Source organism: Macrosteles quadrilineatus, unplaced genomic scaffold, assembly GCF_028750875.1.
Source record: "Macrosteles quadrilineatus isolate MER2022 unplaced genomic scaffold, UCM_ALF_1.0 Scaffold_8__2_contigs__length_117827958, whole genome shotgun sequence".
Taxonomy (NCBI): Eukaryota; Metazoa; Arthropoda; class Insecta; order Hemiptera; family Cicadellidae; genus Macrosteles; species Macrosteles quadrilineatus.
The window spans coordinates 66,291,330-66,304,399 of record NW_026542601.1 but is presented as its reverse complement, the minus strand read 5'-3'; the positions used below and the strand labels follow the sequence as shown (position 1 = coordinate 66,304,399).

General features: G+C 32.8%; 1 protein-coding gene across 1 annotated transcript in view; it reads left to right on the top strand.

Moving 5' to 3' along the window:
- The window catches only part of LOC129000081 (cardioacceleratory peptide receptor-like), a 131,022-nt gene that overhangs the window by 112,280 nt on the left and 5,672 nt on the right, over nucleotides 1-13,070 (top strand). The gene's annotated exons all lie outside the window — the stretch shown is intronic.

Genomic DNA, 13,070 nt, shown 5'->3' with positions numbered 1-13,070 from the left:
TAATAATAATAAATGGTATTTATTCAGCAAGCGTTTTTCAGATTGGTAAGAAACGATAACAGATATTTTGTGTATTAAGAGCGCAATGACTGTTTGTGCTTGGAATACACACAAGAAATTTCAAACCACCATAACTAACTTATAATAACACACATATTAACTTTTTTATGTAGCCTATATAAAATGGCATTTAGGTTATGATTGTTTTTTGTATTACTATTTTATTTGCTTACCGGTTGTTAACTAACGTACCTGATCCGCGGCTGTGGTGTAGAAACGCCAACAGTGAAATCAGCTGATTATCGAGAGACAATTATCCATTCCCGCTTTAGAGTGGCATCTAGCTATTTTGCGTACTGTTTACAGGTATGGCGTTGAGATCATTTCCATGCAGTGGTAGGAACATTGTGTATCCTATTATCTCTTAGTTGTGTGTGTTACTTTGCTAGCCTAGTGTTAACCTTCCTCTTAGTTTCGTGAGGGAGGTATTCGACCAAGTATACTCACAAACATTCGCCGAGTTTCCTTAAAACGTTAGTGTCCCCTCTTACAAAATACCACTGGCAAACAAAACTAAAAATAACACTAATCGAAGCTAGAATACTGGTTGTTCAACGCAATATTCGTCTCTTTTCTTATTTCAAAATAAATGATTCCAAAACACACATAGTGCCATACAAACGACAATATATATGAAGTTGGTAATGATAATGATAAAGACTTCATTACACCAACAGCCATTTTCATATCCATTTTAGGAGTTAAGTTCCCTGTTACCTGACCTAAAGAACGATTCTACAGAAGAGAAAGCACAGATATGAGGTCGGTTATCGTAGACAGGTGCGTTTGATGTGACGAGAGCCTCCGTTCACATGTTGCTATCTCTGTTACTGCTTATAGAAACTAAGTTTTATAATGTGTTAGAGTTTAAGTGCTACGTCGGAACATGCTTCTTCAAATAATACACTATTAGCACATGCGTTTAAATCACACAGTTTTAAATGCACAAAGCAGCAGAATAGAGGAACGCCCCTTAAATATCCCTAGTGAGTTTATTATATTCTGGGAGTTTGAGAGACTAGACTAACAACCAAGTAGACAACGGAATAATTTGTTATAGTCATTCATATATGAATTTCCAAAAGTTTGATTTGTTAAGATTTATCTTGATTTATCTTGATTTGTCCCTTTATCTTGAAGTCAATAAACTCTAAAAAACGTTTTACACCTAAGTATTTAGGCACCCATTAATCCCTACAATTAGGTAGGCTTTTGGATGAAACTTCTCTAACTGAAATTATAAGCTTGATTGTTATATGTTTAAGTGATTACAGATAGCCTTGTTTTAATTTAAATGTTAATAGCCTTTATGAAACATTGTTTTAGTGAGGTAGTTTGATAAAAAAAAAACTATTGGCTCTATTTTTATTTTATGTTCAAAATGTTGTTTAGTCTCCGGATTTCTATGTTGTACATACAAGTACCTGATTCGAGGCACTTCAGCGACAAAGTATTTACCTAATGTAGATATGAAAAAGAAATATGCATTCATTATATTACTTAATAAACTTAACAAAAAGCTCTTTTTAAGACACAAAAATCGTATGGTCAGTTGATCATTTTTGAAGGGATTCAACTAAGTAACATAATTTAGTCCTACTTGTTCTATACGTTTCAAAATTAAAATCATTGACCGTTGTAAGAAGTACATTTCAACGAGAAATTTCTCCACTTTCACTTTGCCAAACAACTTACATTTCAACTCTTTGTTTAAAACTTTCTGCGTAAATGTATTCCAGTCTTACGCAATTTCATACTTCTCAGAAAGTTAAAATTCATTGTGAACTCTGGCATGAAATAACTCGAAGAAATGTTTAGTAACATAACACGTTTTAGTTATTAAAATAATTGATACTTTTCTCATACTCATCTAACGTATAAAAATCTATCCTACGCTATAAAACCTAAAATAGTTATGTTCTTCGTCAATAAGAAAACCATTTATATATGCCCCATTTATTTGATTAAATCACAGATTTTAAGATAGTTTATAAATTTCAAAAGTTTCAACGCCAGTGAAAAGTCAGGCCTAACTGTCCAGAGGATTTAGTTGTTATTCCGGAAAAGGAAAGAAGTTTGGATATAACATCAGCTAAAGCATATCGACAGCCGAGTATCGGAGAGAGTGATTTTGTTGATATGTATTGGAAAAACAAGCGCATAAACCTATACAGGCTTGGCACACGCACTGCATTCGATATATCGAATATCGATTGTTGCTTTTGGTCATATCGATTGTTACATAATTTAAATTGATTGATTAGAACTTGATTGAATTACGAAGATTTACCCTCAATTGTTTCTAACATGGTTATAAACTAAGTTGAAAATTATCAAAGTAATAAAACATTGGTTAAATAAGTGTTACAAGTGACGTGGGATGTATGTTATAATGATTATTTCAATACTGCAAGTAAACTTAATGTCAAAGCTTAAGATCTGAGGAATAGATAAATGTGTATTATGTAGCCTACGGTAAAAATTTCTATAATGACAAAAGTAAAATATTTTTACTATGTTATGGTGAATGTTTCAGTGCGCTTTCCTATTTTGTTACAGCACCACATCAAAAACAGGTTTTTTTACTATATCGTTAAGCTTTGTTTGCAATAATTTAAAAGTTAGGAAAAAACAATAATATAGGCTACTAGCTTTAACACATTTATTTCATTTTCTTTTTTATTTTATTTATTTAAGCGTTACCATACATAAATATTCCTCAAAGATGTCTTCACCTTATCTATGATTTCAGTTTTGTGTCGTCCCGAATCACCTAACATATATAAGAGGTTATTTTACCTTGATTACGTCTTTTGATTATGATACCTCTTCTAAGGGTGGATTCACTCTTAGAGTGTGTATAAGAATGACAAGACGAAATAAAGGTAAATTAACCTCTTATTTTTCATCCATTTATTGTGTATTACCTACACAAACCTTAAAGGGAAGATGTTTAATTTGTGACAACATACTGTAAAATATGACGTGTTAATGGTTTACTTAACTATTTTAAAAGATACAATTTTCCACCTAAAATTAAGCTTCTTTCTTCAAGAACTTGAGGATAAAATATGATGAGCGTTGGAGGAAACGCGTAAACATGTAATAATAAATCGTCGATAGTTGGATTGGATGTTTCTCTTTTTGTAACATCTCACCAACCAGCTACAGTTTAACTGGCAATTCACGCGGATATAGCATTACACAATATATGTATTCAAACACATGATTTTGTTGTATCTGCTATATTCTGTGCTCTCTGAGCTATAAAACTACAATACTAAAGGTATTTTTACCAAGAAAAAGCCGATGAGCTTAAACTTTTCTTTCAATAAAAGAAGCAATTTTCATGTGAAATTTTGTACTCAGATTTACTTAAAAAATTCAACATTTATGAGTTAAACTATTAAGGTTTCATGGATAATAAATAAACTGTTGTAGTTAACTTGCTTATGGATATATTTTTGTTTATTTCATACTAAGGTATCAACGTTTCAATAAAAAACACACCTTCCCTGTAGCAGCGAACCTAAGTACTCATTAAAAGTAATGTTATTTAAAAAGGAAATAAATCTGTCAATTTAGTATAAATTCAGCCGGGTAAATGGAAATACGCTTAGTCGGCTGGTTTGCTGTGGTGGGGGCACTCTTATTCCACATATGGGGAGTTTATTTCATACTAAGCTATCAAGAATTTCATAGAAGAACACACCTCACCTTACCTGTACTTATTAAAATTGATGATATTCAAATAGGAAATAAATCTAACGATTTTACTGTACTGAAATATTTTAGTGGAAATCCAGCCGGGTAAATGGGAATACGCTTTTAGTCTGCAGGTTTGCTGTGGTGGAGGTATTCTTAATCCTTAAATGGGGAAATTCGCTAAAACTAAGAGAGGTATAAAATCTCGACAGCAGCAGATTCTGTGAGTCTCTCATTCAACGATGTTCAATTTGAATTGGAAATCTGCAACAGCTCATTTATACGTCTACCTTAAAATCAGTGGTTGAAATGCAATATTTAAAAACAATATAATATCAATGCTTATGTTGCTCAGTTTCATTCCAGATTTTCGCCATGTTTGTGTTCATTGTCAACCCCATGACGTCACCAGCCAACTTAAGCCCAACCGAGACAACTCTGTGTTGGACGCGGAAGTAGCTTAGTTGTCTTAGTTGGCTCGGTTGGCTCGGTTCCCACATTACGTTGGAATATTGTAAACACGATAACTGATTATCGGATGTTTACAGAAAGTCCACGTGGCTCCCTCCCTCTACGTCACACCCCTTCTACCCTCCCCCCCCCACCAACACTACCCTAGGGAGGGGAAACATCCCAAACATCGCAAAGTGTAGGCTCCGCGATCCACAGTCAAACCAAAGTTTATGATCGAATAGTTAAACAAGGTTTGAGTGAGGTATGTTTTTTCCATAAGCTTCGGCGTGAATTGAAATAAATTTGTTATAATTAAATGTGACTGTTTTACAGAACTTAAGGTCTTGACACTTTTTCCATCAAATTTACGAACGACGCTCTTTATCACAAATCGTCTGGAAGTCGTTATTTTTACAGGCGTAACGCCATTATAAACCCACTTAACAAGAAGTGTTCTGTAGATACTGTTAAAAGTTTAATGATCCAGCCTTTTACGTTTCCAAGACTTAGTGACTTAAGTTGGATATTTTTAATTTGAATGAAAAATAGGTGGTTTATTTAAACGTTCATTTTTTTAATTTATTAAAAACAGATTTTATCTTTTGCGTTAAGTATACAGCCAAAATAAGTTTAAACCAACTGAAATATAGCATTTAAATGAATTAACACTGTTTCATGGATTAACTTACTTATTCAATAAGTATCCATTTTTGAATATTTTAAGCTTAATACACAGTATGTGTAATATAGTACGTTTAAGATAGGATATCTTGATGTTATTACTTTATGGGTAACTTTAGTTGATTAATTAAAATTGTCCATGTTGGATATTTGTTTTTAAATTACGTTATCATATCTTTATGGGTTGAAGTTTCTACACATGTGCACAATTGCATGTACGTTGATAATAGTGGGGGAGATTTTACTTTCATGAGAATAGGAAAATCACAAAAACCTTAGGGTAATGCTAGTACCTTTTACTATTTGATTTGGTACCACGTCTGAACGTACCATTAGTGTTACACACCTCACGTTAATAATATAAACGTGATTATGTACATTATGCACTTAAAAAAAAGGAGCATACTTATTTGACAGGTGCTATGAATATGCAGAGCATAATTCAAAATAAGGAAAAATCTTATATCTACTAATTTATTTAAATGTAGTGACAGAGAATATAAATGCGTATACAACGAAGATAGAATATGATATAAATGTGGGAAAGAGAGAGGGGAAGTGTTTCAGAGGTTATCTATTGGAAAAACAAGAGCATAAACTGTGCGAATATTCGGTACACGTGGCTAATATTGTGTCAATGCCAGCTTTGGCGACCTAGCCGCTCCACAGATATTTGATATGTTTATCTGTTAATTGTCACAAATAATAATAGACTGATGTTAGGTAACTAAAACGTAGGATATGTTTCAGAACTGAATTTCTTTCGTTAATTGTTTACTTAATTCGTACATTTGAATTCAAGTCAAAATTGATGAATAAATATGTTGAAACTTGAATGTCTTTGAGAAAACAATAATAAATACAGTAGTGGTTGATTTTAATTTTTTCTTTCACTTCTAACTACACGGTTAAACATCTCTATCTATCTATATACTTAATACAGTAAGGGTTTTCTCTGTTACATTCCCATTTTAATCCGTCCTACTCAACCGATTTTTAGGTGTCATTTTAAGCTTATGATCTTGTGCATATGCGAATCGTAATTTAAAAAAAGATTGTCTTTACCCCCCTACTTAGGCCTTCGCTCCCTCACTAATTTATTTCTTAAGTCCATTTTCAAAGATCCTACTAGGCTCACCAACCTTTCATTAAACGATTAAAATTTGAATTGTATTTGAACAAATGTTCCTTCAGTTTAATGTTTTACCACAGTCAGATGGTAAACAATAGACTAAACAGTTTATGGAAATGTATTTGAAATAGGCTACTTTTTTGACAACTGTGGCCTGATTGAGGTAGATAAATGTATAGTGTGGATCTAAAATCAAAATCAACAAATTTATTGTAAATTAGTAGGTAGTTCTTTTCACCTAACTGTTCAAAACAAACATAATTTTGAATAGGTAAATATGTATTACACTGGATTAATTTTTCACCCTATTAAACTGCACAATTTTTGCACTGTGCCCTTGTAAAAATTAATGTAAGTTATACTTCAATCTTTGCTATTGATTCGCAAGATTAAATTTACTGTTATAGGGTTACATCTTTATATTACATCGTTTGTTTGGTTTATTGGTTTACATGAGTTTTAATGTACTTTGAGGTTACTGTTGATGTTATAAAACTATCTATTGCAATATCAGCTCCAATTTATACTTGCACAACCCCATTGTATGATTGCTTCAAGTTTATAAACTATCCTAAAATTAACTTAACTTTGTTCCAAATAGTTTATTAAATATTCTCTATTTATTTACAAGTAATGTTTACTAAGCATATATATGAGAAGTCTACTTCTACTTCAATATCTATAATACGTCATTATATTAGTTTTATGTTTGCTACATTATTCTAAAGGAGTTAGAGGTTGAATGCAATTCAGGTGTAAAATATTGGCTGATCTCCAAACTTTGAATACAAAAGACAATTTCGAGAATGCTAAGTCTAGACTATAGCGTCTACATCTTAAATAAATATCGAACTCATCGAAATTATTACTGTGAGGAAAAATACAACCACTTTTACATCGTTGGTTATCATTAAATAAATGAAAAATACGTGTCCCTACGTTTTAGTTTTCTGATTTCTACAAATATTGATTTAAGGTATAAATGTTGTTATACTTTTGTTTGTTTTAATAGTTAATTCGTAAACATTCCAGTGTGTTAACCGTTTGACATCTTATCTCATAAATAAGACATTTTGCTTTCGTTTTGAGTTTTATGGTATGATAAGTTTTAAGTAAATTAAGCTTGATCTCAATTTTCAATTTTGGCCTTTTATGGTTGCTTATTAGTCTACTGTCAATAAAATGTTTGACATGAAATGTACTCTTGATCTTCAAAAAATTACCGATAGTTTTAATATGCTTTATTTCAAAGTAATCAGGAATGGAGTGGTTTATGTGAATAATCAACACAAAATATGAAATGCAAAACTTTCAGGAGTAGGCCTACCTTGTTTTCAAAAGTTAGATGATTTTGAAGGTGAATTTTTGTGAATAAGTTAGACTACGAATATCTGTATTATAAAAGTTGTACTGTTTTAGGAACTTAAGACACATTTTGCATGTTCCATTTGAAAATTTTCCATCACATTAGTAAACCTATATTTTCAGCCAATTGTAGCTTTGACTATTGATACAAACTAGTCAACCCATGTTAAAGTTGTCGCCAGTTTTTTTTTTTCAATATTGTCATAGCAGATAACTTCTTGATCAGCATTGTACGTGTTATTAAATTTACGGAAATTAAATAAGAATTTTAAGAAACGTCTTATAACACTTAAAACATATATTTACGCTTATACTGTTACTCACAAGACGGTAAATATACAAAAAAGATGGTAATTTGTGGTCGATTTCGATTGGAAATATAATAATTCGATGGTAAATATATGTTTTAAGTGTTATATGACGTTTTTTTATTTACTTTCCGTCATAGTAGATGTGAGCCAACAACAGATTGTGATTATCTAAATTACTAATTTCTGTCGAACTTTTTTTACCAAGTCAATTTATTGGAATGACTTATTGTGAGATATAGCATAGACAAAAAGAATTAAATGTAGACCGTCATCAGCTGTGCTGCGGTTACCAAGGTTCTGGCGCACACCGCTTGGAGCACCATGTAGTTATGGCGTACACGCTACGTAACTACATGGCGCTCCCAGCGGTGTGCGCCAGAACCTATGATAGCAATTCTAACCACAGCACGGTTGACGGTATATATTTCATTCTTTTTGTCTATGGCTATAGCAACAACTGGTTAAAAAAAAAACAAAAAAAATTTATAAAATACAATTTTAGGCATTTTGCATTCTGTGACTGGCTTACACAACTATGTTCTTTTTTGATAAAAAAATTGCGACAGCTGGTCTAAGGTAAATGCACCAGTAGCTGACAGTGCTCCAGAAGCTGACAGTTTGAGTTTCTTAACATTATAATGTGGTCTCTTAAAAATATTTACACATGATTGCATTGTTAGAAGAACATATGTTTATTCTTGATTTGTTTACAAAAAAATCAGTTAAATTTAGCCCATACTTGCGGAATGGTGGTGGTTTGAAAGCGACCCTGTCCGTACACATCACATTTAGTCGATTCCCTTAATGAAATTGTTAAGAAAGTTAGTTTGGTTTTTTTGTCATTTCGCTAAATTTCTTAAATAGTATTAATGATTAGGCTCATTATTTTTATCAATTATACCTTTGTTGACAATTTAATGAAAAAATTGGGGCGTTAGGGGTTTTGGATTTAAAATTATATCAATGTCAGGCTTTGGTACACAAAAGCCATACAAGTTCCACTAGCTGACAGGGGATATTTGCTACTTGCACAATATTAAATTGGTTTCACCCATCGAAATTTTCATGCTATTTATAATTTATGTGATCTCACATTTTTATAAAATGATTTTAATTTTTTAATTTATAAGCCAAATTATCTTAAAAAATGTATATTTTTTTAAAATATATATAAAATATATACAGGGTGACAAACAAGTCTGGAAACGGTTTAATATCTTTTTAAATAAATCCGTTAGAAAATTCAAACCTTTCACATCAACTTACATATATGAAAACTACTTTTTCCAAGCATTATCATTTTTTTACCTCTACCAGGGGACGGCCCACGAGGAGTAGGTACATAATCTTTAATGTAAGCATATGTTGATATGCACATCATTTTAAAGGTCTGGTCAAGTGGAGTTCATTGCTGGAAACTGCGTCAAAAAAGGTTCATCCGTTACAAAATGGCGGCTGTCCAAAGTTCTTGTGGAATATACCCGCACAGGCCTTAGTATTGGTAAATACTCGTATTAAACATTAGCTTGTGAGCTGAAACTGTATTTTAAAGTCAACTAGCTCATAGATTAATATTATAAAATCTTCAAAACAAATTTTACCGAGTTTCAGATTTCCCGGCTAATGTTGAATATGAGTATTTACCAATACTAAGGCCTCTGTAGGTATATTCCGCAAGAACTTTGGACAGCCGCCATTTTGTAACGGATGAACCTTTTTTGACGCGGTTTCCGGCAATGAACTCCACTTGACCAGACCTTTAAAATGGTGTGCATATCAACCTATGCTTACATTAAAGATTATGTACCTACTCCTCATGGGTCGTCCCCTGGTAGAGGTCAAAAAATGGTAATGCTTGCAAAAAGTAGTTATCATACATATAAGTTGATGTGAAAAGTTTGAATTTTCAAACGAATTTAGTTAAAAAGATATCAAGCCGTTTCCAGACTTTTTTGTCACCCTGTATATATATTTTAATGTAACTATTATTTATTTTAAAATATGTAAAATAAATTTTCTTAATAACGTTTTATGTGATTTTATAATTTAATTATTAAGTTAGATTTTATTCGTCTTATAAATTATAAAACCTTTAGGTTTAGCAGCTAGTACATTTAAGTTCCAGTGTCAGCTACTGGGACAACTGACAGTCAGCTACTGGTACAAGCACTTTTTTCACTGTCAGCCACTGGAACACGTACAAAGGTTGAATTAAGTTTAAAAATGTTATAAAATATATTTAAAAAACCCTTTTTGTATGACAAATTTGAAAACTACACTAAATTTAGAATCACATAACATCCGTAATATCTCTTTAGTTCCTATTTATTCAAAACCACGGATTATTAAGTGCGTATAGTTTCTTATACTGTCAGCTACTGGTGCGTTTACCTTATATAGAATGTCTATATGGGATGTTTACTTCAGTATCTAATAGTCAATTATTGGGGCTAGCATTTTGTTAGAAACCGTAAAACTATAGGTACCTACGGCACTTAATTAATCAATCAATCATCCACTGAGATGGGGACGCCACCTAGATGCGTATTTTTAACCCAAATATGGTTAAAGGATAAGTGTAGAATGGATTGAGATGATCTGTGTAGCTTTGTTACTGACTAGTTAACAGCTGTGTAATTGTTTAGGATCATTCATTTAAAGCCCAGTGATCAGGAACAGCTGGGTACAGTTTTGAACCATCAAAAAGCAACTGACTTTTCTCAGGATCGAACCGGCGACATAGATTAGACGAGCACTATAACCACTCAGCTATCCAGCCGGAAATCGGTTAATACAATTTCTAAACAACAATCTCCCTGGAGGAAAGTTTACTTGTAAACAGCAGGAGATGTGGGTGGCTAAATGACAAATTGCAGAACGTCAAAAGCACCGTTGAGCGTCAGACCGCGAACTCTGGTGACAGTTGTTGGGAATTAATCATCGATATACATTACACGTGGGGGAGGTCTGTATCTCGGTGGACGAGCATCGTGTGATAGTACCCTACCACTGACTTGTGCCAACCACTCTCGCGCCGTTTATTGCAAGTTCTGGATTGTAAATATAGCAAGTTGTGGGTACAAACAATTTTTATTTGTATAAAAGTGTGGGCAAAAGTTTAATAGTTGTTTCGAATGCAAACTCGACAAATCGTGTTAATCGTGTTTCATTAACACCGAAAACTAATTAAACGTTTTTGAATATTTTGTTAACTCTTAAATAACTTTCTTTGTCGTTCTGGTCTCTGCGGTGAGCTAAAAGGGAAGTAAAGTACCTCGATACTAAGCTAGGCTAGGCTATATGTGAAGTTGACGAAATAGTATATTTCATTACTAGGACCGAAAGTGGAATTTTCCGGAGCGCGCTCAAGTTTTTGTGTGAGGCGAAGCCGAACACAGGGAACCCCAATTTGACATGCGAGGTGAAGCCGAGTATGTGAGAGCTATTTTCACGTACGAGGCGAAGCCGAGGTGCCGAAGTGCCGGATAATAACTTTCGGTACGAGTTATGAACGATACTTTTCATCACGACGCAAAAATACACAAACACAGAATAGCAGACCTCAGTATATTAAAACAATTTGATTTCTCAATTAATTTGATTGAACATCAAAATAAAATAAAATCTTCTAAAAAGAAACCTACGTATATTTCTCAATAAATTTTGTTTAAACATCAAAATAAAAGAATAACACAACTTTTAAAATACATACAGCTGATTAAAATCATTAAATTAAACCGTAACAAAACACTGGCACGCGTAGTGAATAAATGGAGAACTAATTGAGAGCGAGCGAAAGTAAACTTAGAGCGAGGGAAAATCAGCTGATCGATTTTCCCTCGCCCTAAATTAGAGCTTGGGAAACGGCTACTTTCATTGATGTCAGCTGTTATCGAAAATAGTTACTTTCGTTAAGGAGTGATGAAAAAACAATTAATTACGTAGATTTCTACAGAAAATGGTGTACACTTTTAACATGTTTACAAGACAAAAATATTTTTATCCCTCGCATGATGACTGATGTGACCAATAGTCTCATTATGTGTTCAATTTATCCTTACTAATTTAATCGTTGTATCTAAGAATAGGCTACATATTTTGTGCTTGCTTACTGTTTATCATAAACCCTGTTCAACACTCAATTAACCACTGAGGATTCGCACAGACTATTGCTCATGCCGGGCATTGTATCAGGTACCACAAAGCCCCAAAATGTACCTTTTTGGCTAAAGAGTTAAATTTTACATTAAAAAGAAAAATACTTCTAGCATGAATGCTCACATATTTATGTACCCATCCTGTACAGTTTGTGACAAACTAAAAGATCCAAATCTTATAAAGCGCAAAGTTATGTTTAGTGATAAGTTTGACAAATGAGGAGAGGTCGAGACATTTGTCCTGAGCTTCAGGAAATGTCTCGATCTGTCAGGCTCTGACTCTAGGCCGCTCCTGGTCCTGATATATCCTCTGATGTATCAGCAAACAAATTATGCGTTTTGGGTTATACTCTTAAAAGTTCAGGAAGTTAACTTCAGTGGTGATAAACTGTAAAACGTTGTTTAAACCCCTGATTTGATGAAAATCAAGTGGTTACACTGAAGCAGGTAGCCTACTCCGTATTTTATGTGGTGACTAAAATATACAATTAATTATTTTATACCCTCTTTTCCACTATTAAATTATCAGGCATCGATTGAAAGTTCTAAAACAAACAAACATATTTTTAATGCTATTTTAATAAGACATAGTGAGTTTGATAGTCAGTGGTTTATTTTAGCTTATTTTTTATTTCCAGCATTTTATATCTATATAAATAAAATTAGAGTTTCAGTACTAATATAAGAGTAAGCATAATAAAACACGGAATATAGCCTGCCGACAAACAATTTCCTTTTGACATTAAAAATCAGCTGCATTTTTGGTAGCCTCGCAATGACTAATAAAAGTATTTTTCCTACAGTCACCCGACAAAGTTGGCTTCCTTGTACTCTTTATAGTACAGAAAGCTGGTAATTGCTGTTTATTATACTTTTTATACTTTGGTACGGTTTATACTTTGGCGCACATCAGGATTCCAACGAAACAACACAAAACAGCGTGGTTCTATTATGCACGTCCTCTGGTACGCTTGGAAATAGGCTGGCAACACTTAAAGAAAAATAATACTATGAGCAGTTAACTATTGGTAGTATAGTAACTAATGGCTATGGGACTATTATAACTACGATTTAACCTGTCATTTCGTGTTTATAGTTTATATTCTCTTTTCGGTACTTCTGAACTTTCTGGACTTTTCTTTTCGTTTTTAAAACATTCCTACGATCTTACTAAACAAGAAAATACCTTAAAAGCATTTTTTTAGG